Source organism: Cricetulus griseus, chromosome 6, assembly GCF_003668045.3.
Source record: "Cricetulus griseus strain 17A/GY chromosome 6, alternate assembly CriGri-PICRH-1.0, whole genome shotgun sequence".
NCBI classification, from domain to species: domain Eukaryota; kingdom Metazoa; phylum Chordata; class Mammalia; order Rodentia; family Cricetidae; genus Cricetulus; species Cricetulus griseus.
This window is the reverse complement of record NC_048599.1, coordinates 104,997,759-105,022,412: the sequence shown is the minus strand read 5'-3', so window position 1 is coordinate 105,022,412 and position 24,654 is coordinate 104,997,759. Positions and strand designations below refer to the sequence as shown.

The following is a 24,654-nucleotide window of genomic DNA, read 5'->3' as shown; positions in this document are numbered from 1 at the left end:
ATTACATTGTCTCCATATCTTTGAGTTGCATTTTCCTACCTGGAAGCATGAAATCTCATTTAAAACAGACAGACAAAAACAAACGTTCTCTGCTGGTTTTCCCCTAGTCATTGCCCAAGAGCCTGTTGATTTTAGGATAGGCAGTGACAACCACAGTGCAGCTCCTTTAGGAGTGCAATGGAAAATTATCCACTCCTGGTACAATCCTTGTGCCTCTAGTTTCCTACACTATCTAAACATTACCAAGTCTTAGATAATAAGGGGGAAATAATGCAGAATTTTCTTGTTCTGCTATTAATGACTTCTCAGGAGTCTTTTGCCTGTGTCTGTCACTGTACTGGCCCCAATCTTGAATGCCTATAAATTTGGTTCCATATGACTATTGCTGCAGGACAATCTATTCAGAACCAGAATGAGTCAGAACAATCAGGATTTACATTTCATTGATTTCCATTCATGATTCAGGGGGTCAGGAATCTAGGCACAGCTGGATAATTCTGTTATCTTACCTGAAATGACCTGGGGTCATTCTGTGTCATCTGCTGAAACCACTGCTTCACCCCATGTTTGGTGCCCTGGTTCAAATGCACTGGACCCCTCTCTGTAAACATGGTCTCTCTACCAGGAGAATTGGGATTCAGCAAATCCAAGGCTAGGCATTTCAAGAGACAGAAAGTAGGGGCTGACATTTTCTACATACTTCGTCAAGATCCTGTTGGTGAAAACAGTGGCAGTTTCTGTCAGATTCCAGGGGTGAGTGGAGACCCAACTCTCAGTTGGAAGAGTGTCAAATAATTTCGTGAGGCAGTGTGTAATAACTGTTTAGAGTATGCACCACAGAAGACAACTTAAAGTTAGAGTGATGGAGCTCACTGTTTTATGAACTCCATAAACGAGTATACACCACTTCTGAGAGTGTGTACAGGTAATGGCATGGGGAGATTTGCATTCAAACAGACCAGCTCTTGAAGGTGATTGGTTACTGGGCAATAGCTCTTAAGTAGCTATTAATTTGACTTGTGCTTTTCAAAATGTCTTTGTGGAGTGTAGTTCAGATGATTGAGCCCAAAGTCAGGGTGTTAGTTTCCACATGAGGATAACTTCTGTCATTCTGGCCTCGAGTTAGCCTGTCTGCCGTGACATGTGTGGGTACAAACTGACAACATGGACAGATGGCCATTTGGGGGAGAAAGAAATGCAAGCCCCTTTGAAGCTATGAGAGAGGCTTGAGATCCTCTGTTAGTACATGCATGTGGATATTTTGTATGTTTGAATATGCTCGTAAACTGGTTCTTTTTTTAAATTAACATTATTTTCAAGAACCTTTTGTGTTCTCTGGCAAACTCAAATGAAGAAAACATTTCTTTTACCTTTTTTTTTCATGTTACCCCTCAAATAAAATCTTTCTTCCATTTCAAAATTCCTGTGACTCATCAGGTCTCTTATGTTAGATTGATGGTAATGTGCTCTGTTTTCTTCTTGGCCATTAGCTTAAAATGTCGTATGTACTTTCACCATAGAATGGGTTCCCTGAGGGGTGAACAGTGCTTTTAATTAAGAAACTCGGATGTCCTATTCAGTGAGACAAGGGTGTTTCCAGTATTACTTTTCTCACAATTACAGTGTGACAAGGAATCTATAGTGCACGGGTCATACATGTGGTCCTCTTAAATTTCGGAATTGAATTTCAGACTAGGTCCTCCCACCCTCCCAGTTGATCTTGAAGTACAAAGGATGGATGGAAGGAATGATTGATCTTAGCCAGGAGCAGAAAGCCATTCTTTTCTGCATACCCCATGTCTAGCCTGCTCTAACTCACAGGTCTTCTCTGCATGTCCCATGTCTAGCCTGCTCTAACTCACAGGTCTTCTCTGCATGTCCCATGTCTAGCCTGTTCTAACTCACAGGAAAGGCACAATCCCTATGGATTGAGTACATAACTGGGACAACTGTCTCAATGTACTGACTTCCGATTCCCAGTCTTTTATTTGCTCTATTGAACCCCATTGTCTCAGAACATACTGCCATAATCAACTACTCCAAGCTTCTGAGCTAATGTAAACATCCAAGTTCTAGAAACCTTGCAAGCAGAGGTTGTAATTGCCAAAGGCAGTGCCCTTTGGAAGCCCTTTTTGGAACACATACACACACACACACACACACAAAAAAAAAAAAAAAAAAAAAAAAAACAACAACAAAAAAAAAACAACAACAAAAAAAACCCTTGAAGCACAAATTGAAGACACCATGGGCTCCTGTGATTATTTCTGCAGCCAAGTTGCTGAGAGTGTGACAACTGCCCTCCCTCCCCCTTTTCTGCACAAAGGCACCCCCCCATACTTGGAAGCTTAGATTGCAGCGTTTCCCACCAAGGACTGTATTTATTCATGTATGGGCATCATTGTTTCTGGAACATGCTGTACTTTGTAAAAGGGCAAAATTACCCCTTCCTTGACCCTAGGTGGTATCTTTAGCCGTGGGCTATACTCTGAGAGTAGGGCAGTCAATGTGCTCTGAAGTCAGAGGGTTGGTTTTGTGATCAATGGAAATTTAACTTCTCATTCTTCCCTCAAGACTGCTTTCATTTCTTCATCTGATAGAAACAACATCTCTAGTTTATACTGTAGTAAAGATTCCTTCTTACCTTCTGTCTTTGTTATTTTTTCCAATGCTGTGACAAAATCCCATGATCAAGGCAAGCTAATAAAAGAAAGCATTTAGTTGGGGTTATAGTTTCAGGGGCTAGAGTCCATGATGGTGGAAAAAAGGCATGGTGGCAGGAACTGCTGAGAGCTCACATTTTGATCACAAGCAGGAGGCAAAGAGGGATGACATGGGTCTTTTGAAACCTCAAGACTGCCCCTCAGTGACACACCTTCTCCAACACGACCACACCTCCTAATCCTTCCCAAACAGTCCCTCCAACTGGAGACCAAGTGTCAAACATAGGAGCCTCTGGGGACCCTGCTCATTCAGATCACCACACTTTCCTGAAGGCTTTCCTGGTTGGACTCCTTTCTCTGTTCTCCAGCCTTGGAAAAGGAGACAGCCTAAAACCAAGCAGTCCTTTAGAAGGAAGCTACATTCAATGTATTGAGGATGGATTTCTCTGATCAGAACCCTATGTGCTTTAATTTGAAAAGCTGGTCCTTCATGAGGCTGGTTATTTGTCCATAGACTGGCAGGCAAATGACATCTCATCACCTGTCTTTTTTTTTTATTGTTGGTTAACTTTATTGAGGGAAAATCATTGACATCTTTAGCACTCTGAGCATCCAGTCTCAGTGGCTCTCCGAGACCCAACCAGAACCCTGAGAGAGGAGAGTTCCCCTCTCCTCAGATCTTTATCCCATATGCACCCGTGGCCACACCCAAATGGGTGTAGTCAGCACCACAGGTCATCACCCGTCTTAGTCACTATTCTATTGCTGTGAAGAGACATCATTACCAAGATAACTCTCATAAAAGAAAGCATTTAATTGGGGGCTGGCTTACAGTTCTAGAAGGCTGTCCATTATCATCATGCCAGGAAAATGGTGGCAGGAATGATGCTGGAGAAATAGTTGACAGCTATATACTGATGTGGAGACAGAGAAAGGGAGAGAGAGAGAGAGAGACAGAGAGAGAGAGAGAGAGAGAGAGAGAGAGAGAGAGAGAGAGAGAGAGAGAGAGAGAGAGACTTTGAAACCTCAAAGCCCACCCTGGGTGACACACTTCCTCTAAAAAAGCCACACCGAATCCTTTCAAATAGTGCCACTCCCTGGTGCCTAAACATTCAAGTGTGCAAGGCAATTCATATTCAAACCACCACACCACCACCTATCCCCAGAACAGTGTCTGATTCATTGTATTAACTCTTCTCTTGACCAATCCCTATTGGATTAAGGTCTCTTTATTTCAAAGCACAGCCGGGTGAAACACAGGCCAGAGCTAGGTTAAGAACCCAGCCAGCGTGGCCAGAACAAAGAGAGGGGTCGCGTCCCCACGTGCAGCCCCTTAAGAAGCCCCCTTACGTCATTCGGGCTTTCCTTCACCCCGCCCTTATGGGCGAGTCCCCGGGTCCACCTGGTACCTGCCCCAGGACTATTGGGCAGGGCTAGGGTGACTCCCTACAATTCCCCTTTTAGTCTAAGAGAGGATTAAAACTTAATAATGTAAAATATCCAAAACTAACAATCATAAGGGCGGAATACAAGAATATACAATAATCTGCTATGATACATCCTATGTCTATTCTAGCTAAGTCTTAAAGTCATGTGGAAAAAGTGTCTGACTTGAACACCTTCTTCCAATCCCAACTCTAAACAATAAGAAGGTTATTCTTAACTAGGCTTACACTACCCTAATACACAATAATGGGGAACGGGGGCGTAGCATCTTCTAGGTTACTTCCTGCTGAAAAGGGACGAAGATGGTCATGTGGGGGCCCTGTGGAAAAAAATGTCAGTATAGGGAAAGTCTCTAATGAGTTATGTCTAGTCCATGTTAGATGATTTGTTTGATTGAAGATCTACGTTGAAATCCTCCCACCCAGGTCTGCATCTGTCTCCATGATTGTACCTACTCTGGAGAGTTCCAAGTGGAAGTATGTGATGCAAGGCTGTTTGTTCTTGGCCTCCTTTACTTATGTTTTTGAGGTACAGCCACATCATACCACGCACAAGTTTGTTAATCATTTGATGACCAAAATTATTCCTATTGATAGATATTCAGAATGTTTTCATCTGTATTTTTCTGTTGCTGTGATAAAAATACCATGACCTAAAGCAACTTGTTTTGGCTTATAATCCTAGAGGGATAGAGTCCATCATGACAGAGAAGACATAACAACAGGTATGGAAAGCATGGTGACAAGAGCGGGATGCTGGCTAGTTACTTTTTCATCTGGATTCAGGATAGAGATAGACAGACAGACAGACAGACAGACAGACAGATAAACAGACAGCAGGAAGTGGGGTAAAGCAATACATCCACAAAGGCCTCCCACAGTGACATACTTCCTCCAGCAAGGTTCTGCTTCCTAAAGATTGTGTCATCTCCCCAAACAGTGCCAGCAATTGGGAACCAAGTGTTCGAATACACGAGCCTGTGAGGGGTACTTCCTATCCAAACCACCACCCCATCTTTTGACTATGGTGACTGGTGCTGATGAGAACACGTTAGTATATGTATTTGCTGTGAGCAGTTTTCAATCTTTTGATTGTCAACCTAGGAAGAGTGAAACTACTGGATAATTCTGTGTAACACCAAACTGGTTCTCACCATTGCTGTACCAATTCACATCCCTGCCAGCAATGTACAAATGTTGCAATTCCTCTGCAGTAGTTACTGTTTTCCATTTTTAAGAAAAATTTCCACCATGCTACAGTTGGAAGTGGTACCTCATAGTGGTTTTGATGTGCTTGTCTTTAATAATTAATGATGCTGATTTGTTTTTAAACAGAGTCTTATTATATAGCACTTCGGACTTGTCACGTAAATCAAGCTGCTCTCAGTTGCAGTGAAGGGACCAGCCCCCCATTTCGGCAGCCATGACAGTAACACATGCTCGCTATGACCTTCCCTTGGTCGCTAAGAGGTCAGATGCCTGCCTCGTGGCAAGGAGCCAATCAGAAGTTAGCTGGTGGCGCTATGCTTTACCATTCTGGGTGTACTTTATGGACAAGCGCACAGCAATGACACACAGAGCATAGCAACCACCCTGGGAGGGCCTATGGGCCATAACAACCAGTTGGCCAATCAACACAGGGCAAGCCCTCCAAGCCTGGAGGCACACCAATCCTGAGCCTGTGCGTACCCCTAGACACTCCCCTTACGCTGCCCTACAAGATCCCTCGGCAGCTGGTTCGAGGGTGTCTTTGCTAGCCATAGCCATGGCGGGTGGGTGAAAGACCTGAGCTAACATGGGGTTAGCTCGTTGGACAACAATAAAGCCTTATGCAGTTTGCAGCAAGTTTTCGAATCTGCCTGATGATTGGGGTGACCGAGATCCTGGGCTGGGACCCCGGATACCTGAGTTTTCCAGGGGTCTAACAGCAGGACCATGTGCCTCTGCTTCCCCAGTGCTTCCATTATATAGTCAGGGACCACCACATCCAGCCTCCTTGGTTCATCTTAAACTTTTGCCTTCTGTTGTACTGTTAGATATTCAGGACAATGGCTGTTTATCAGAGAAATGGTTTATAAATATTTTAATGATTTATCCCATGCTGTGAGCTGTCTAGTTTTCTTCACAGCATCCTTCAAACCTTCACTTTTGGTGATGTCTAATTATTTTTTTCTTATATTGTTTATAGTTTTGGTGTCACACATAAAGTCCATTCCTATTTATCCCTGTGCCCCGTTTCCCTCTGGGTTTTATGTGGTTTAGCTCTTATACTTAAGGTGTTGATCAATTTTGAACTAATTTTGCACATGGTATAGGAAACGAGTACGACTTTATCCTTTGTGTCGTGCACTCAGTTTTCCCAGCACCCCTTGAAGAGACTCTTCTTTCTTAATTGAATTCTCTTGGCACTCTTGTTGAAAATCAATCAGACCTAGATAAATGGGATTGTTTCTGGACTCAATTCTCTTCCACTGATCTATATGTCCACTCCAATGGCAGCTCCACACAGCTTTCATTGCTATTGTTTTCTTACAAGTTTAAAATCGGAAGTGGGAGTCTTTGTTCTTATTTTCCAATATTGCTTTGGCAGTTGGAAGCTTTTTCCTTTGTAACCAACAGTATCTTATTCCTTTGTATATATTCTTCACTGTGTTCCAGCCCAGTGTTCTAACATACACAGTTCTTTGTTTTATCACAATGTTCAGGCTTGCTGTGTTCTCCATGAATCCTTCTAAACTTCTCTAATACAGTCTCATGCCACCCCCCAAGCCTCTCCCTCCCACGTACTCATGTCTTAAAAGAGTTGATCCTGAGGTGTGGTGCTATTTGCTGGAGGTTCTGGAAGCTTTTGGAGGTGGGGTGCAGCTGAAGGATGTAGGTCACTGGAGGTGGCTTGCTCTCTGCTTCTTCTCTACCACAAAGGGAATAGCCTATTCTTCATGCCCTTGCTGCCATCTTCTGCCACATGTGTAGACTCAAGAGACCATGGACGGAATTCTTTGATGTCGTGAACTAAAATAAACCTTCCTTCCTTGAATTTGTTTCTGGTGACTGTCTTTTACACAGCAGTGAGAATTCTAACACAGGTACCACAGGATGGTGGTAGGAAGATAACATGTGATAGACGTCTTCTTGGTCTTGCCCATCTGGGATCCCCTCGAGAGTACAAAGGTGGGACCCCAGATATTTAATATAGACCTGGCTTTCAGTAAGGTCTTACTCTATATGTTTAGCCTATTACTGAGCAAACAAATCCCTGGCCAAATGTGAGTAAACCCTGTCTTAAGCCAAGGTTCCAACCCCATTGATGAAGAAGGTGTTGCCCATTAGTGATGAATAAGAAAGCATTTAAATTGTGATCTAAACTATACATTTGACCTAAATCAACAGGCAATGCCACTACAGCGAACCTTGATTGGAAAGCTGTTTGGGGAGAGTAGAAATTATTAATTTTGTAATGAGCCAAGGATAAGAGGGACTTTTCTGACTGTTTGACTTGGCCACTTGGTAGAAGCCTGCGTTAGGCCCTTTCCTGAGAAGCTTGAGGTCAGTTTACAGATTGTCCCTGTTTGCCAGGCAAACCACACCTATCTGTGATTTGGGGAGTATGCTAACTTGTGATTGCTTGAGTTCTGGCTGTACCTACACCTCCTGAGTGATTTATATAACGTGAGAATTTTCCACCCACATACAAGTCTGCAAATGTTTCAGAGTTATGCACAGAAATGTGTATCTGTTTTAGGTAAGAGTAACAAATATGTTACCATTTCCCCTCCTCTATTGCTAGTAATTGGTATTCTCACTCTTCAGACTTGTAAGGGTTTTTGTTTTGTTTTGTTGTTTTGTTAGTGGTGGTAGGAAGCAAGATATTCCAGAATATTTTATAAATTAAAAGTGATTCTCTTACTGAACTTCAGCATCTTTGGTTTCTATTTTGCTTTAGTCTTCTGCTCTGATGAGCCATTTCAAACAGGAGTGAGCGGATGAGGCCTCATAGCACACTGTATATAGCTTAGAATTCTCTGGCTTCCTCTGAAATAAGGGTCTGGACTCTCTGTGCATGTGGGTGCTGATAAGGGATATGTGAATCCTGCGTATGACCTGGGAGTGCTCCCATAGTGCTCAGTAAGTACACAAGAGGACTCACCACCATCAGTCAGGAAAGGGTTGAGAGGATCTCAAAATCCTCCCCCTAAACTCATTGAGAAATGTGCTGGTTTTAGCCTGGAAACGTGATTGCGTATGAAAGAGGAAGAGACTGCAGCTGAGTCCTTTGACTGAAGCTGCAGCTGCACCTGTTCTCAGGCCAGCCTCTCTGAAGTATGAGCTGTCTGGTGTCTGAGCCACTCACCACATCTTCACACTCAGAATGTTCATAAAAAGAAGCTCCCATTTGGACCCCGGATTCCGTTTTAATGTCAGCAGCTCTGGTGTTTTAAAAGTATCCCTTGAGGGTTACACTGAAGCCATTTTGATGTTTTCCCTCCAGGACCTCTTTTCTTTCCTCTCTCCATGCCCACCCCTTGGCTACCCTCTCATTCTGGCAGCTGCAGGCAGATTTTTTTTTTCTCCAGCTGTCTATCAAGTCTTCAAAAGGCAGCCGGAATGTAATTGTGATCCATTTTCCACACTTCAATAGCTGTGGATAACACACACACACACACACACACACACACACACACACACACACACTGCTCAAAATTGCAAGGAGAGGGAGCCAGAACTGCCTCGTGACTCACACAGAGCCCACATGGATAATTACTGCCATTCATTATTGGCCCAGGAAAGAGAACAAGGGATTGGTAGGCAACCAGAGGCCTACTGAGGACGGGGCAGGGGATGTGCTACCCCTCCCCATTTCCAGAAAAACAGCAGGCTGCTGTCCACTCTCCTCCCAGGGTTTGTCTTTTCCTACCCTTATTTAGCATGCAGTTTAGAATCCTGCAGGGTGGCCACATTCTGCCAAGCACCTCTCTGCAGACGGCCTCCATAACCTTGAGTGGCACCTGACCTTCCAGTTTGCCTGGATGAGGGTTAAATAGGCTCAGTTTCATTAACTCCTGAATGCATTCAACCAGCAGCTGTCAGGAAGTCCCAGCTGAGCTGTGGGAAATGTTCAAGTTGCATTCATCTCGGGAAGTGTGTGCACTTGCCTCTTCCTGGAACACGTCTGCAGCCAAGCTAGGGGTTGTCTGGCTGGCTGGTCTCTAGGCATCTTCTCTGCATTCCCTTTCGTGTGCTGTTCCATCACCTCTCATTAGATCTTTAACTTATTGGAGACAGCGAACCATGGTCAGGAAAGGAGAATGCATACAAAAACCGCATCCCCTCTGGCTCCCAGCACAGAGTTCTCTCTACTGCTGTAGGCAATTCAATTAAGTATTAGGGAGCTCATGAGCATCCAAGTAAGGAACTATGTATTTTAAGCTAACCATCTAGAGATAGATAAGAGGTGTGATAGGTCCTAGCAGGAAACTAAGATTTGGGAGAGTTCTCATAGATAGTGAATTGTTGTGTTAGCTTTTTGGAGGTCATATGAACAAACATCTATTTACTCCAGGTAGGATACAAGAAAGGATTCCCAAATGTCACCTGTGAACCAATTGGGTTTACTTATAAGAGTGTGGATGACTGCCCAAACAGCTGTAACACTAAAACATCCTACCTCAGACAAGGGTGATGACCTCCCAAAAATCTTCGTAGGTAGAACACCCCCTTATGTTAATAACCTCTGGTAACTCCTAATGCCAACAGGATGGAAATACATAGGGGTGGAAAGGAGGCTCCAGGGGAGGGTGTGGCTGAAACCTCTGGTGAGAGTCAGGTGATCCCCCCTCCTCGCTTTCTAAGGGATAATCAACAGGTCCAATCTTGTGAAGGTCTCCTGTGGGTAGTCAAACTGCTCTGACTAAGATGCTAATGGTCATATTAAGCCCAAGGACAGAGTTCCACCACAGGAGTTCTAGAATGAGAAGTTTACAAGACAGGCATCTGCCTCTGACACCAGGACTGACTCTCTGGAATTAGATGACAATAAAAGACACATTAATGCTGTTGATATTGTGTTACTCAGCATCACTCAACTCTGTCCCTATTGTGTGTTTCATGGGTGTCCCATCCACATGGACTTACTTTATATGACACCAGACATTCTCTGCAGGATTCATTAGCTCCATTGAATTGGTGTTAGGTCATTAAGACCCTTACTCATTCTTTGGGGACCGTCAACTTCAGCTCTCTTGCATCTGACAGTTCTTACTGTCTTATTCTGTTACTGTTTTGTTCTCCAAAAATAGCACGCAATTCCCCTTTTATTTTGCTTCCAAAGACCGAAGCTTCAGGAATAAGAAACAGTATTTGACCTATAATCCCTGGGAACCCGCTTATCTTGCAGACTGATTCCTCAGACATTTATTATGCAATGCCAGGGAAAATCTGGAGACACAGTGAAGGGGAAGCGTCTCTTGATTTACTTCTAGTTTTTAACAATGGGAGCAATTGTTCTTGCCACCTCTTACTAAACACTTCCTTCATGGTTGACCTTGTGTTTGACGTTTTACCTGAGTCATGCTTTAACAGACACTTGACTTCTGTAGTGAACGAATCATTACAGTCCTATTGTACAAGTGATGGAACCAAGGCTTACAGGGGTCAGAAACAGGCAGTGGATCTGGGAACTGACTTCAGAGCTGACACACCCAGGGTCTCAAAGCCATGGTTTCTCTTTGTGACTGAACGCTGGTCCAGACACAAAGGTGGAAGTTTACACTCTTTATCTCTCAGGAGTTAAGTAGATCGATGCAAATGTGACCTCTAATGCCAGGTACCTGGGCTCATTCAGGTTGATTCCAAAGCTGACTTAGGTCATGATTGACAGGGTTGCTATTGATTGTTGCTGTAGTCATAGGTGAAATGATTTGATGGTTGTCCTAGTTTCATTTCTGTTCCTGGGGTGATAAAGTGCCCTGACAAAAAGCAACGGCAGGAGAAAGGAGTTTATTTAGCTTACAGTTCCAGGTCACAGGTCATCATTTCATGGAAATCAAGGAAGGAACTCAAGCTGCTAGTCACATCATACCCACAGTCAAGAGCAGAGAAAAAATGAAGCACCCAGGCTTGCTTAAGATCCAGCTAGCCCATTCTACTCATATATAATCCAGGGCCCAAACCAGGGAACGGTGCCTCCCACAATGGCCCTGTTCTTCCTTTTAATGAGCAATCAAGATATACTCTCCCAGGTATGCTCATAAACCAATATGATCTAAACAAATCCTTTAAAATTCTTTCTCTATGATTCTATGTTGTGTCAAGTTGACAGTTAAAACTAGCCAGGTGGTGGTAGCACTTGCCTTTAATCCTAGAAAGGTGGATCTCTGTGAGTTTGAGGCCAGCCTGGTCTACAGAGTGAGGATAGCTAGAGTTACACAGAGAAACCTTGTCTCAAACAAAAACAAACAAACCAAACCCCCAAACTAACCAGCACATCATTCCACATTCATTATTCCTTCAGTGTTATGATCTTCAGAAGTTTAGCCAATTAGGCAGATGCAAATACTCAGGCATATAATCATATGCATGCACATAATGTATCTGATTTAAATGCCAATTATTTCTATTAATTTAGCCATGTCACTCTATTGAGCTCTGTCCAAGGTACTTGGAAACTTGAAAAATTAACTGGGATTCTTCAAGTGATCTTTGAATGGATCATTTATTCTTCCAAAGAGTTTGCTCTCAAAAAGTAGTCTTCCCTAACTACATCTTCTGGATGTTCATAACATATCCCTTTTTAAAGTCTGAGGGGATCATCTTGTCTACCCACACTTTCCTAGGAAGGAAATCTTAGATTGTATTTGTGTTTTTAATGACCTATCAAGGATGTTGGCCACCCAAGTTGGCAGCTTCTTGTGATTTCTAATACTGATGGTCATCAGAAACTCTCTGTAATGCTCACCCAGCACCTCTCCCATTGTCTTGCCTTGCTCCATTTGATTGCCATAACACTGGTGCAATCTTGTTCATGGTCTTCCCCCAATGCCAAGAAATCACAGCATTTATAATGAATTCTAATTTCCATAAGTGCCTCCATCTCGAACAGCCCTCTGAGTCTTGAAGTTTGTAATGTAGTGAGGAGCTGTGAGAATGCCATATGTTTGAGAGAACTGGTGGGTACATTCTCGACTCTGAAGGTGGCACTACTTGTCCAAATCAAGATTTGAGACTTAAAATAGCTGGCCTTGGAGACCTAGCTTGACTTTGCTTTGTAGGGAGATGGGGCCATTTGAGGGTAATTAGACGGAAACACGAGCCTTGAGTGGCATTTATATAGATAACATTTTTGCTTATTGAGTATAACTGCTGTACTCAGCTTTGTATAAAGCATGGGAGTAATAGGATCAAATTAAGAAAAGCTACTTAGATGGAATAGCAGGGAAGTTTCCCTAATGAAGAGATCTGATAGACCATGGAATAGCCTTCCCCAGGAAGGCTGGTCTCATTGAGAAGTGGTTATTTACCAAGGAACCAAATAGTCCCCTGTTGGATGCATCTTGAGCCATTTCCATTTCAGTTTGTGACTTTGATTTAATTGGAAAAGTATCTTACATCTGTTGTTGGCTACCTTAAGTTGTGCCTCTGAAATTCAAGTTGTGTCAGTATCACTTAGCGAGCTTGTTAAAATGCAGATTCTCTGTCCCTGTCCTTAGATTTATCTCTTGTCTGGGAATATTTATGTTCTCTAGGTCTCTGATGTAGATGAGCTATACAGAGTGCTTTGAAAACACTGAGTCAGAACAGCATCAGGAAGGCTCCACATTTTATGGTATGTCCATGTATTTTTATTTGTTCCTTATCCTTCCCCAATAGTCTACTTGCCATCCTCACCAGTGACTTTCTCTTTATAGACAGGAGGCAATATTTAGAGAGAGGCTAGAGGCAACGAAGAGAAAAGGGTTCCTCCAAGAAGCAACATCTTTATTCAATCAGTGTTCTCTGTGCTCCTTGGGAAATGGAGTGGTATATGGCAATGGTACTCAAAATTCTATGGCACATTAACAGTTATTAGACAGAAGATGATCAGGCAAGTGTGGGAAACACTGTAAGAAACAAAAGTAACCAGATTTCTGTGCTGTAAGAGTTCCCAGGCTCTTTATCATGATAAAAATCTTTACCGTTTCTTAAATTGCTTGGCCACTGAATTTCTCATGGGATGACTAATCATGAAATTTACAGAAAAACTCAATGAATTAAAAGCAAGAAAAACTAGTTTGCAAGCAAAGCTCCTTACTTAATAGCTAATTGGCATTGGATGTGACATTTATATTCTTTAACCTTGCTCCCTCATCTCTGAAATGAGAGCCATCATGTCACCTTACCTATTAATAGATCACCTTGTCATTTTGAGGATAGAATCAAATACATTTGTGATAATGCTCTGTAAAGAATAAAGTGTGGTTTATTGTCACTGGGAATCTTTTGAGTTGAATTCATTTTGGGTATGGGACAGTTTATCTTCATCTTTGCTTAGACTTTCTGTAGACTGGTTTAATGCGACTGACAACTCCACTCTGCTTGGTTCACCCGGGGTTTATTTTAATATTAACAATTAACTAGCAACTATTAGAACACTGCTTGCTGGATCGCCCTACTGATACATACTGATTTGACCATATATTATAGTCCTAGACACTTTTGTATTGGTTATTACATAAAGTGATGGCTCACAGTGATGGAGATGTTAAAGGTATTAGCTAATAGGAAGAGAGCCAGGACTGGAAAGAACCAAAATCTGAGGTGTGGTTGGGTTATCAGTCTTGACCCATGGAATGAGTGCTTTCAGACAAAATTCTATCATTGCAAGGAGTTTGGATAAGCCTGAGCTTAAACAGGTTATAAGAAGTCCAGACTAGTGGGCTGAGCAGCACTGCTTACATGCAGGAGAAATGCTTATTATTCAACAGGTAGAGTGTGGTAGTTGAATTGTTACTGTGGTTGGGGCTTAATGACAACTAGTACCCGTAGGTGTGAGACCCAGGCTCCATGTCCTCTGGGAAAGAGCTGCATTAGTCAACTTTCTGTCAATTTACCAATACCACATAAACCACATTATAAAAAAGAAAAAGGTTCACTTTGGCTCAGAGTTTCAGAGTCTTCAGTTCATGGCTGATTGGCTCTACTGCTGTAACAGAGCAAGCTTTAGAGAAACAATAGATAGGCATGAATATACTGCCTATGAAGTATATTGATGAAGTGAACATATTGGAACTTGAGAGAAACACTGAAATGGTCAACTATGTATGGGGTTCCCTGGTTTCAAGTTTTGAGTGCAAAATGCATTTTAGACTGTATTTCCTTACAATGACAAGAATGTTATAGCAACAGTCATAATAGCCACATGTTCCTGAAGCCTTATTTTACTGCAAATGTTATGTAGAATAGTTGCTGTATTATCTCAAATAATTCTCAAACTGTGATGATCTCAAACATTATTAATCTTCTCATTTTCTAGATAAGAAATGAGAGGCAGAGAGAAGCCAGGTAAGGTGTGTGGGTTCACACACCAGTGAACTCTAATGTACAGGCTGAACCATGAAGCTTGCCTGCAGAGCTGTGCATGCTTTCACTGTGCTGTGTTCACACCTTCCCACCATCAGTAACCATGAAAAGTTCAGTAACTGAAATAAGAAAGAAAATGCACAGAGAGCTCAGCAGATATGTCTTTGGAAATGGATCTGAAGAACACAGGAACAAGATTAAAAGAAAAACAGTCACAAAAACATGAAACACTGTCATATATTCTAATGTACACATAAATAGTATTTCAGAAGGAGGGGAGACAAATATATATATATATATATATATATTATATATATATATATATATTATTGGTACATATGTATATGAAGAAAAATGGGCTAAAAGACACCAAATTTGGTGAAGACAGTAATCTATACAAACAAAAAGCTCAGTAATCATAAAGTAAGAGTGTCTTAGTCAGTGTTCTATTGGTGTGAAAAGACACCATGACCACAGCAACTCTTATAAAGGAAAAGATTAAATTGGATGGCTTACAGTTTCAGAGGCTTAGTCCATTATCATCATGGTGGAAAGCATGGTGACACACAGGCAGAGATGATGCTGGAGAGGTAGCTGCCAGATGGTTCTCCATCCAGATAGGCAGGTAGCAGGAAGAGAGAGATACTGGGCCTGGCTTAAGCATTTTGGAATTTCAAAGCCCACCTCCAGTGACACACTTCCTCCAACAAGACCACACTTCCTAATAGTGCCACTACCTGGTGACCAGGCATTCAAATCTATGAGCCTATAAGGGGATATTCTTATTCAAACCACTACATTAATACAAAACTAGAGGATATATTGGCATTGACTAAAGAAAACACCTTGTCACGTACAGGGTAATGTTTATAATTGATGGGTGAGTTTTTTTATATGAAAAATCAAAGTCAGAAGACAGTATGATAATATGATCAAAGTGTTGAAAATGTTTGACCACCAAGAATTTTATACCTAGCAAAACTATCCCTTAACCAATGAGTAAGAGAACTATAATCTCCACCCCAAATAAACAAGGACTGGAAAATTTTGTTACCTGACCTGCCTTGCAGGAAATGCTGAAGATTATCTTTCAGGCCAAAGGGAAATGCTGACAACTGACCACTGAAATCCACAATGAGGGCTGAGGGCACAGAAAATGGAAGACATATGGGCTAGAATAAAAGATCCCTTAAATATTTTCTTCTCTTAATTTCTTTTAAAATACTGCACTTTGTAAAGCAAAATCATAGAGAGTATATACACACATGTACCACACATAAACACACTTACTGTAAAACTACATTCAATTTCCAAACATATTGCTAATATAGACAATACTCTCTGACTACAGTTCAATAAAACTAGAAACAAATAACAGAAGTAACATAGTCTCACCACTTAGGTACAAATCTTAGAACTGTCTTTAACAGCGCAAGCTGAAAAGAAAATCTCAGTGGAAATTAAATAGATAGGAAAAAGTAATTATTAAAATGCTGCATAGCAAGAGACAGTTAAAGCAGAGATCAGAGGCAAATTCATAGCCTCAAAACTTGTATTAATGTCAAAGAAAGAGTTAACTAACCCAAGCAATTAGAATTTTTAAAAAGGGAAGACTTAAGAAGACAGAAATGGAAATTAATGAAGCAGAATATTATAAAAACAGAAGAGCTGAGGTACAGATCATAGGCTTTTATAGATAAAAATTAAAAACAGATGAACTGCCAGTCACATTAAGAAAAAAAAGTAAATTTAAATTTACAAGTGAAAGAAAAGGACAAACCACAAATGTGGGGGAAATTTAGAGAACGGTGTAGGACTACTCAGCTCAAGGCATCACAAATGAAAGTGAACACCAGAATGAATGGAGTGCTTTTTTTCAGGGCTACATAACTTAGCAAAAGGAAGGCTACCAGATGGACAAGAGTGAAGCATAGTCTACTTGTCTCTCAACTTGGATGCAGTGAAAGAGCCGGCTGCCCTCAGGGGCTGCCTGTGACTGCATCAGCAGAGGGCTCTAGGTGGGCACTATATGTACTCAGTATCTTTCTGATGAGCTGAGGTACTGTTTTGCATTTTCATTAACAAACAGGATGTTTCCCTCTGTTTGCAGAATACATTTGTGAAATAAACTTGCTGGCTTCCCATGTTCCTGCTAGGAGAGTAGCCTCACCACGGTGGTTTAGCACCGGCCCTCCACTCCACCTTACCCCTGCCACAGGAAACACAACAGAGTGATTTTTTGAAAGGAATCTGTGAAATAATACAAACTCATCTGTATGTCTCCAGCATCCCTCTCCAATATGTCTGTCCTGTGAAGGGGTTGCTAGGCAACCAGGTAGAAAAATGGCTGAAGCCCTTGTAAAGGGAAGACATATTTATAATGTCAGAAAAACAAATGTGGCTTTCCTCACATGGGCCTCCTTTACAAAGTGCCAGAACTTGTGGCATAATCTATTTAGCCAGGATGATTACAATTGACCTTGAGGCCTGTGAGAACAATAGACCATAATCTGGTCCAATAAGGTTGCAACACAAGACACTAGGTACCAAAAGGGTGTGTCCCTGGCATCTTTTGCCTCTGAAAAGGGAGATGTGCTTAGTGGCTTCTGCTAGAGAAGCATCTCTCTGAGTCTGCATAGTGCCAGAGTGCTTAGAAAGCCTTTCTCAGAATCCACTGCTAACGCCCACTCTCCCTAAAGAATGCTGTTTTATCTCCCCGGGCATTTGCTACAGCCAGCTGATTTTAAATGGAGTCTGCCTGCGCCTTGGTGGGCTTTGGCACTTGTGTTGTCTCTGGCAACCTGGGCTCAGATTGCTCCAAGGACCTTCACAGCCTTCCTACCTGGTGCGTGTGCCAGGGTCCGCTCATGGTGACAGGTGTTAGCGTTCAGCTGCTAATTTTCCCCATTAGAGACAATGTGGCCAGATCTGATGGTACAATCTGTTCATCTGAGGTTTGCCCTGGTTTCTCCTGTCTACGATGTATTGCTAACTTTATGGAAACAAGAAAGAAAGAATAGACATGCAATCTGCCATTTGAATGGTTTTGCTTTACTGGGGAGGAAAATCCATAGCAGTCAATTTCTTTTTGTCTATTACAAATTTATTAACAGTGAGTTGTAATTAGATATGTGGCTTTGCCTTAGAGAACAAATGGTGCTTGGTGATCCTTGACATTGGTCTGATTATGGTAAAATGACCCATTTGGTTTCACCAGCTGTGACTTTGGAGAGAGCAGAATGACAGAAAAAATATACAATTCAACAGACGAACACATGTTCATCTCATATTCCCCATTTCTGATCATCCTGTAACCCAAAGTATTTGGGTTTACAGGCTGTCATCTTGGTGAGCTGAACACTACTAAGTTTAAGTAACTGGGATGACAGGTCACCTGACTTCCTGTGTCCTGTTTACATTATCCATTAATATGACATGAACTCCTGGTGTCCTGTTAGCTGAGAGGGACTCCTCAAGCTGGTGCTGAGGCTGTTAATGTGCAGTTCAGTCTAATTGCCTGTGTTTGAAGCTGGCCACACCGTCATCAGCTTTTAGACTTTTTAAAGCCTCCATTCCCTTATCTGTAAAACCAGGGACCTGATTATTTGCCCTGGGTGAAGAATAGACTCTCAGCACAATGCTTGCTCATAGCAAGCTCTCAAGGAATGTTAGTTAATATTGTTATTGTTCAGAATCCAGAAATAGTATTAAAACTGCAGGGATAAAAATAGTCTGTTTACAGGGAAACCTTGAGTTTGGCTAAAAGGACCTGGAGCCACTGTCTGTCCTCATCAGCTTCTTCCCAACCAATGAGCAACACTCGAAATGACAGTGACAGGAAACAAGGCCCCAGGAGAAAAGGGTGTCCCCTTCTGTGGCCAGGACTCTGGCACTTGAGTTTTGAAGCACTTTGATTTTCATTGACTCCTCTTCCTTCCGGTGATAGAAGAAATCTTAGAGGTCAAGGGACAGGGGAGAGATAGAGGGAGAGATAGATAGATAGATAGATAGATAGATAGATAGATAGATAGATATAGAGTGGTAGAGAGATAAATGGAGACAGACAGAGGGAGGGAGGGAGACGGGGTCACAGAAGGACAGAGACACAGAAACACACACACACACACACACACACACACACACACACAGAGAGAGAGAGAGAGAGAGAGAGAGAGAGAGAGAGAGAGAGAGATTGAGAGAATATCTGTGTTCCTCTCTGCTGGCTCCTGAGCTTTTACATTTTTATTTCTCATTGCCATCTGCCTCTAGGACAGTTTGACCACTAAAGGTTTCTGATAGGACACCTTCCAGAATGACCCCATTCTAATAAGTAGCTTCCAGGATAGAAAGCAATGAGCCTCAATGAGGACATTTTATGCCCCACAACAAGACAGGGTTTCAAGGCTTTTCACTGGGAGAAGAGGGGTCTCCATGATCTTGTCATTACACCTTAAACATGAAATGTCAGGACTTAGAGGGGGCTAGTTCACTCTGCAGCTTGAATCTGCCCGTTGTGATCCAGAAGTTGAAATTCCTAAATCCAGTGCTGGCCCTGCAGCACTCCAGCCTCTGTCTGATCTCTCCTCTACTTCACTCCCCAACCAGGAATCAAGTCTTCACTGCCCTTGGCTCAGTGCTTTTCTCTGCTCCCCTAAATGGACTCTAAGCATTTCTCGGCTGCGGGGCAGATGCAAAGCTTTGTCAGTAGAGGGCATTGGAAGGCCACTGCATGAGGAAAGGCCACTGGTCTCTTGTTTTCCCTTGATGCTGTTCCCTTTGGTTCCCTGTGACATTTGAACACTCTGTGGCCCTTACCTCCAATAAAGCCACTGCCTGGAGCGTGGGGCGGGGGGGGGGTTGCTGGGGGGCACGGAGGGGAAGGGTGTCTCAAGACACACTGTCAGGCAGGCAGCCTCTCCTGCTTGCCAGCCTTGGTGTGTGTGCTCTAAAGAGAACTTTCCGTTACCAAGAGACACTGTCACATCCTTCCCAATGGGGTCTGAATCTCAGCTGGGGTGTGGATGGGTGTTCGGAACAACTGCTAGAGGCAGCAGCTGCTCCTGGCATCTACCCATTTTGTATTCCTTAGAGTTAGTCTTGTGCATTTAATCTTTTGTTTTGTTTTGTTGTTGTTGTTTTCGAGACAGGGTTTCTCTGTAGCTTTGGAGCCTATCCTGGCACTTGCTCTGGAGACCAGGCTGGCCTCAAACTCACAGAGATCTGCCTGCCTCTGCCTCCCGACTACTGGGATTAAAGGCATGCACCACCAACGTCTGGCGTGTGCATTTAATCTTATTCCACCAACATCTCTCTGTTCAAACTTCTGGTATGGCTTCTGACTTTTGGGTGGACCCAAGCTAATGGACTCAAGAGGCTCTCAGAGTAGTTTCTGTTCATGGTAAGTTTGGGGAGTAGTGGACAGTCAAAACCCTGCAGCATGGTTAGTCTCAAGATAGCAAGCTTAGTGGTCAGTGCTCTGCAGCAAGGCGGTGCTTGTAGTGGTCCAGCTAGCTCCATGGCTGTCAAACTGCTTTGCAATCTGAGAAAGCCCCTCAAAGTAAAGCTGTATCCTCCAAGATTAATCCCATCAGTGGCAACAGAGAGAAGTGAGACACTACTGACTGACTGCTTCATCTTGTCATAGTTATTTCTCAGTTAAGCCAAGGGTTGTCCCTGCCCCAGTGATGTCATATAAAGCAACTTAAATGTCTTACCACCAGAGAAAGCCACCAACACTCCAGGAAATCACAGCATGCTGCAGCCCTGGCTTAGCCCACCTTCATCCTCTAGTGTGATATTGGGCTTACATCTTACTTCATGTAAAGTTAACTTTTTGTAAGATGCTAATCTAACCAGGGAGTGATGCTTAGTGATGCTTATCTCAAGAATGCTTAGATGTGACTGCACAATTCACTGTTAGAGCATATAATCTCAAGAACCCACATAAACAATTAAGGATTTCATCACAAGGAAATACATAGAGAACATGATTTGAACCATACTTTTTTAAAGTCTTGAGTGTGTGTGTGTGTGTGTGTGTGTGTGTGTGTGTGTGTGTGAGAGAGAGAGAGAGAGAGAGAGAGAGAGAGAGAGAGAGAGAGAGAGAGAGAGCATGTCCGTGTGGGTGTGTGCATATGTGTGATCGTGTGCATGGGAGGTCATGGTTGGTGTTCAGTGTCTTCCTCAATTGCTTCCCACATTATTTTTTGAGGCAGTTCTCTCACTTTAACTGCAGCTCACCAGTTAAGATAGACTGGCAGCCCAGGGAGTTCTAGGGATCTGCCAGTCTCCGTCCTCTGGAGCACTGTGGGTATAGACATGCTTCCTTGTGTGGATTTCACATAGGTGTGGGAATCTGAACTCAGGTCCTTATGCTTGAGTGGCAGGCACTTTATTGAGACTAAGCTGTCCCCTTGGCCCCAGAGTCATAAATTCTTAAAGAATTGTGGATATTTAAGATGTGTGTGGAGGGCTGGCACGATGGCTCAGTGGTGCTCTTGTCTTGTTGCCAAGCCTCATGACCCGAGTTTGAACCCTGGAACCTTCATGATAGAAGAGAAACACTAACTCCTGTAGGCCATCTTCTGACCTCCACACAAGTGTCATGGCATATGCTCTTGTAGACACACAGACACACAAACACACATCAACACAAATACACACATATCACACACATAAACACAGACACATCACACACACATACAAACACACCACACACACACACACCTAACTTTAATAGTTAAACAAAAAACCATGTGTGGAGAAGAACATGTTTTTGGTTCTCAGTCTATGAAAAGGATCATGCAGGAGAAAGGTCATTAGCCAGCCCTGGGGCAAGGTCTAGTTCTCTTTCACATTGGACAGTTAACAGTTGGATATGATGGTGTTGCTTATTGAAGGAGATTAAGGAACAGATGCCAGCAAATGACCACATTGGTTCAGACAGCAAGCCATACATCAACCTGTCTTCTGTCACATCTATGGATAAGCATGTACTCTTACCTCAACTTTACCTGCATACTGAATGCATGGCCAAACTGCCTGTGTCCTGAACTCTTGTGTGTAATGTAAGCAGAATACAGTGGTGGTAAAGAGAATGAGAAATGAGGTTCACGTGTTTTAGAGAAGATGGGAAATGTCAATTATGGCTTTTGTGAATTGAAATGTTGGGGTAGCGGCCAAGGATTAATGAAGTCCGATGACCCTCTCACCCACATCCTCATCCCTCACCCTTGAACCCTGTCTTTAGCATAGACCTGGGGTAATATTGGCTGTTATAAGCTTGAGATTCTGAGGTGACTTGAAGCTGACTCATGCAGAACTCAAAGCTAGAGGAAGTCGTCTGTGTCATTTCCTGACTGTAAGTGGTTAAGAATGGGCTCATTGTGAGCCATGCACATTGATGGAGTGGCTTCACATTTTAATGATTCTAGCCTAACATTGCAGATGACATTGCTTAGAAATGCATTACTAAGAACTAGGAACTGGGTGTGATGGCCATGCCAGTTTCAATCCCAGCACTCAGGAGGTAGAGGCAGGAAGATCAAAACCCAAGGTCATCCTTGGCTACACAGGAGCTTGAGGCTAGCCTGGGCTACATGAGAACTTATAAAGATAATAACACTTATTAGACTCAATGCAGCACAGAGGTGTTGTGGAATATTATTTTAACTGGGCAAAGTTGTGTTACATTTGTTTATGCCGTAGATTACTTTAACTGTGCAAAAGGTGTGTAACTTTTGTTTATGCTGCATTTGTTTAAGATAAAGATGTATTACTGTTTCACCTTGCCTGCCAGAAGCACCTGATTGGTCTAATAAAAAGCCAATAGCTAGGAAGGAGAGGGATAGGTGGGACTGGCAGGCAAAGAGAATATGTAGGAGGAGAAATCTAAGCTCGAGAAGAGAATAAGAGAAGATGAGAGGAGAGGATGAGGGAGAAAAAGAGGGACAGGCCAGTCTGGGTGGTGGAGGCACACACCTTTAACCCCAGCACTCAGGAAGCAGAGGCAGGCAGATCTCTGTGAGTTCGAGGCCAGCCTAGTCTACAGAGAAAGTGCCAGGATAGGCTCCAAGGCTACACAGAGAAACCCTGTCTCGAAAAAAAAGAAAGAAAGAAAGAAAGAAAGAAAGAAAGAAAGAAAGAAAGAAAGAGGGACAGGCCTGGGGCCAGAAGCCAGGCAGCTGCCAGACAGACATGAGAAGCAGTGAAAATAAGATATACAGAAGGAAAGAAATATAAAAAGCCCCAAGGCAAAACGTAGATAAAGAGAAACAGATTAAAATAAGAATTAAGCTAAGGCCAAGTATTCAAAACTAATAATAAGTCTCCATGTCTTGATTTGGGAGCTGGTTGGTGGTCAAAAAGAGAAAGCCTGGTACATAGAGGCACATACTCTTAGAAGATTGACTGTGAGTTCCAGGCCAGCACAGGCAACATAACAAGACCTGGTCTCAACACTGGTCTCTCCCCAGGAAAAAGTCAGAAGGAAGATCACTCACCATACTGCTACAGGGTGGAGACTGGTTAGACATTGGAATGGGGGGATCTTGTTTTTCATTCTATTATTCCTGTATTGGGGGATATTTTTATATAGTGAAATGGAATCATGTTATACAAATAAACGTAAACATTTAAAAATAAGTTCTTAGTATATAAAATGCAATCTATGACAATAAGCCACTTTGACTAGGATTGGAGTGTGTTACTAAGGGGCCAGATACAGGCACATGCTAACTACTTAACTCCATTAATAGACTCTACTAATTGCAATCAGAATGGCAGCTCTATGGCTGTAGTTAATACTCTCCCAACAGTTTGATTGCACTCAAATGTCTTACTTTATTGCTTTTATGAGTAAATAAGAAGAATCCCTTCAGAACACATCCTGAGGTATTTAACTGATGTTAACTACAACTGGGGAACATACTTCATTTTTTAATCTTCCTCCCTACACCCCCCTCCCTAACATCCTCCTCCTTTGTGACTACTGTGTGGACCCTCTGGTCAGGACCTGCCTCAAAATTCACAGTCCCCAGGAGACCCCGATTAATGAAGCTGGGCTTGTGGAGAGACCTCTCTTTACATCCTTGCTGAACATGTCCCCTGTGTTTGATAACTCATTTTGTTCCATCACGAGGGTTGCTTGCTAATTGAATCTTGGCATTTTTGGCATATGCTCACCTAATTTATCTCCCAAAGTAATATCTTTATGAACAGAAAACAGTAGAGTATGTAGACATTGAAAAAAGAAATCTTAATGTGAAACCTGACTCTTCCACTTTTTCTGGATATTTTTTGAGGAAGAAAAGGGGTTTGTTTTGTAGGGGTTTTTTGTTTATTTACATGTGGTGTTTGTTTTGTTTTTGTTTTGGATTTGTTTGGAGAGAGAAGAGGGAAGAGAGAGAGAGAGAGAGAGAGAGAGAGAGAGAGAGAGAGAGAGCACTAATATATAGTTGGGTGGGTTGGGAGCTTGGGAAGACCTAGGAGGAATTGGGCAGGGAAGACACGATCAAAGTATAATGTATAAATATTTTAATATAAACAATAACTAATAAAACAACCCAATTAAAAAGTGAGGCATAGGACTGAGCAGAGAGGGTTGTACAGTGTAGCCAAGGTTGGTGTCAAACTCATCATCCTAAGTGCTAGGATTATAGAAAAGCACCACCATCCCAGCTGGAAAATTTTTGAAAACTGTATTTTCCTCCCTTCTAACTTTATAGGATTTGGGGGCTGGTAAGGCAACCTGTAAAGTGAGGCACTCAGCTAGAGATTTGGGGACCAAGAATCCAGTGTGACTCATATTGGTCTCCATATTCTGTCTCCAAGGCACCACAGGAATATATATAATACTCAGACATCAGCTATGTCTACAGTGGGGCTTAAGTCATTGTTTGTTTATAATTGTTGGATATCTCGATAGTGTATACTATCACAATTGTCAATTGACTGGGTATAAAGTCACAGTGGAGACAAACCTCTAGGCATGT

General features: G+C 42.5%; 1 protein-coding gene across 1 annotated transcript in view; it reads left to right on the top strand.

The window, feature by feature from the left end:
• Myo3b (myosin IIIB) overlaps positions 1 to 24,654 on the top strand; it is a 338,238-nt gene that overhangs the window by 65,416 nt on the left and 248,168 nt on the right. The gene's annotated exons all lie outside the window — the stretch shown is intronic.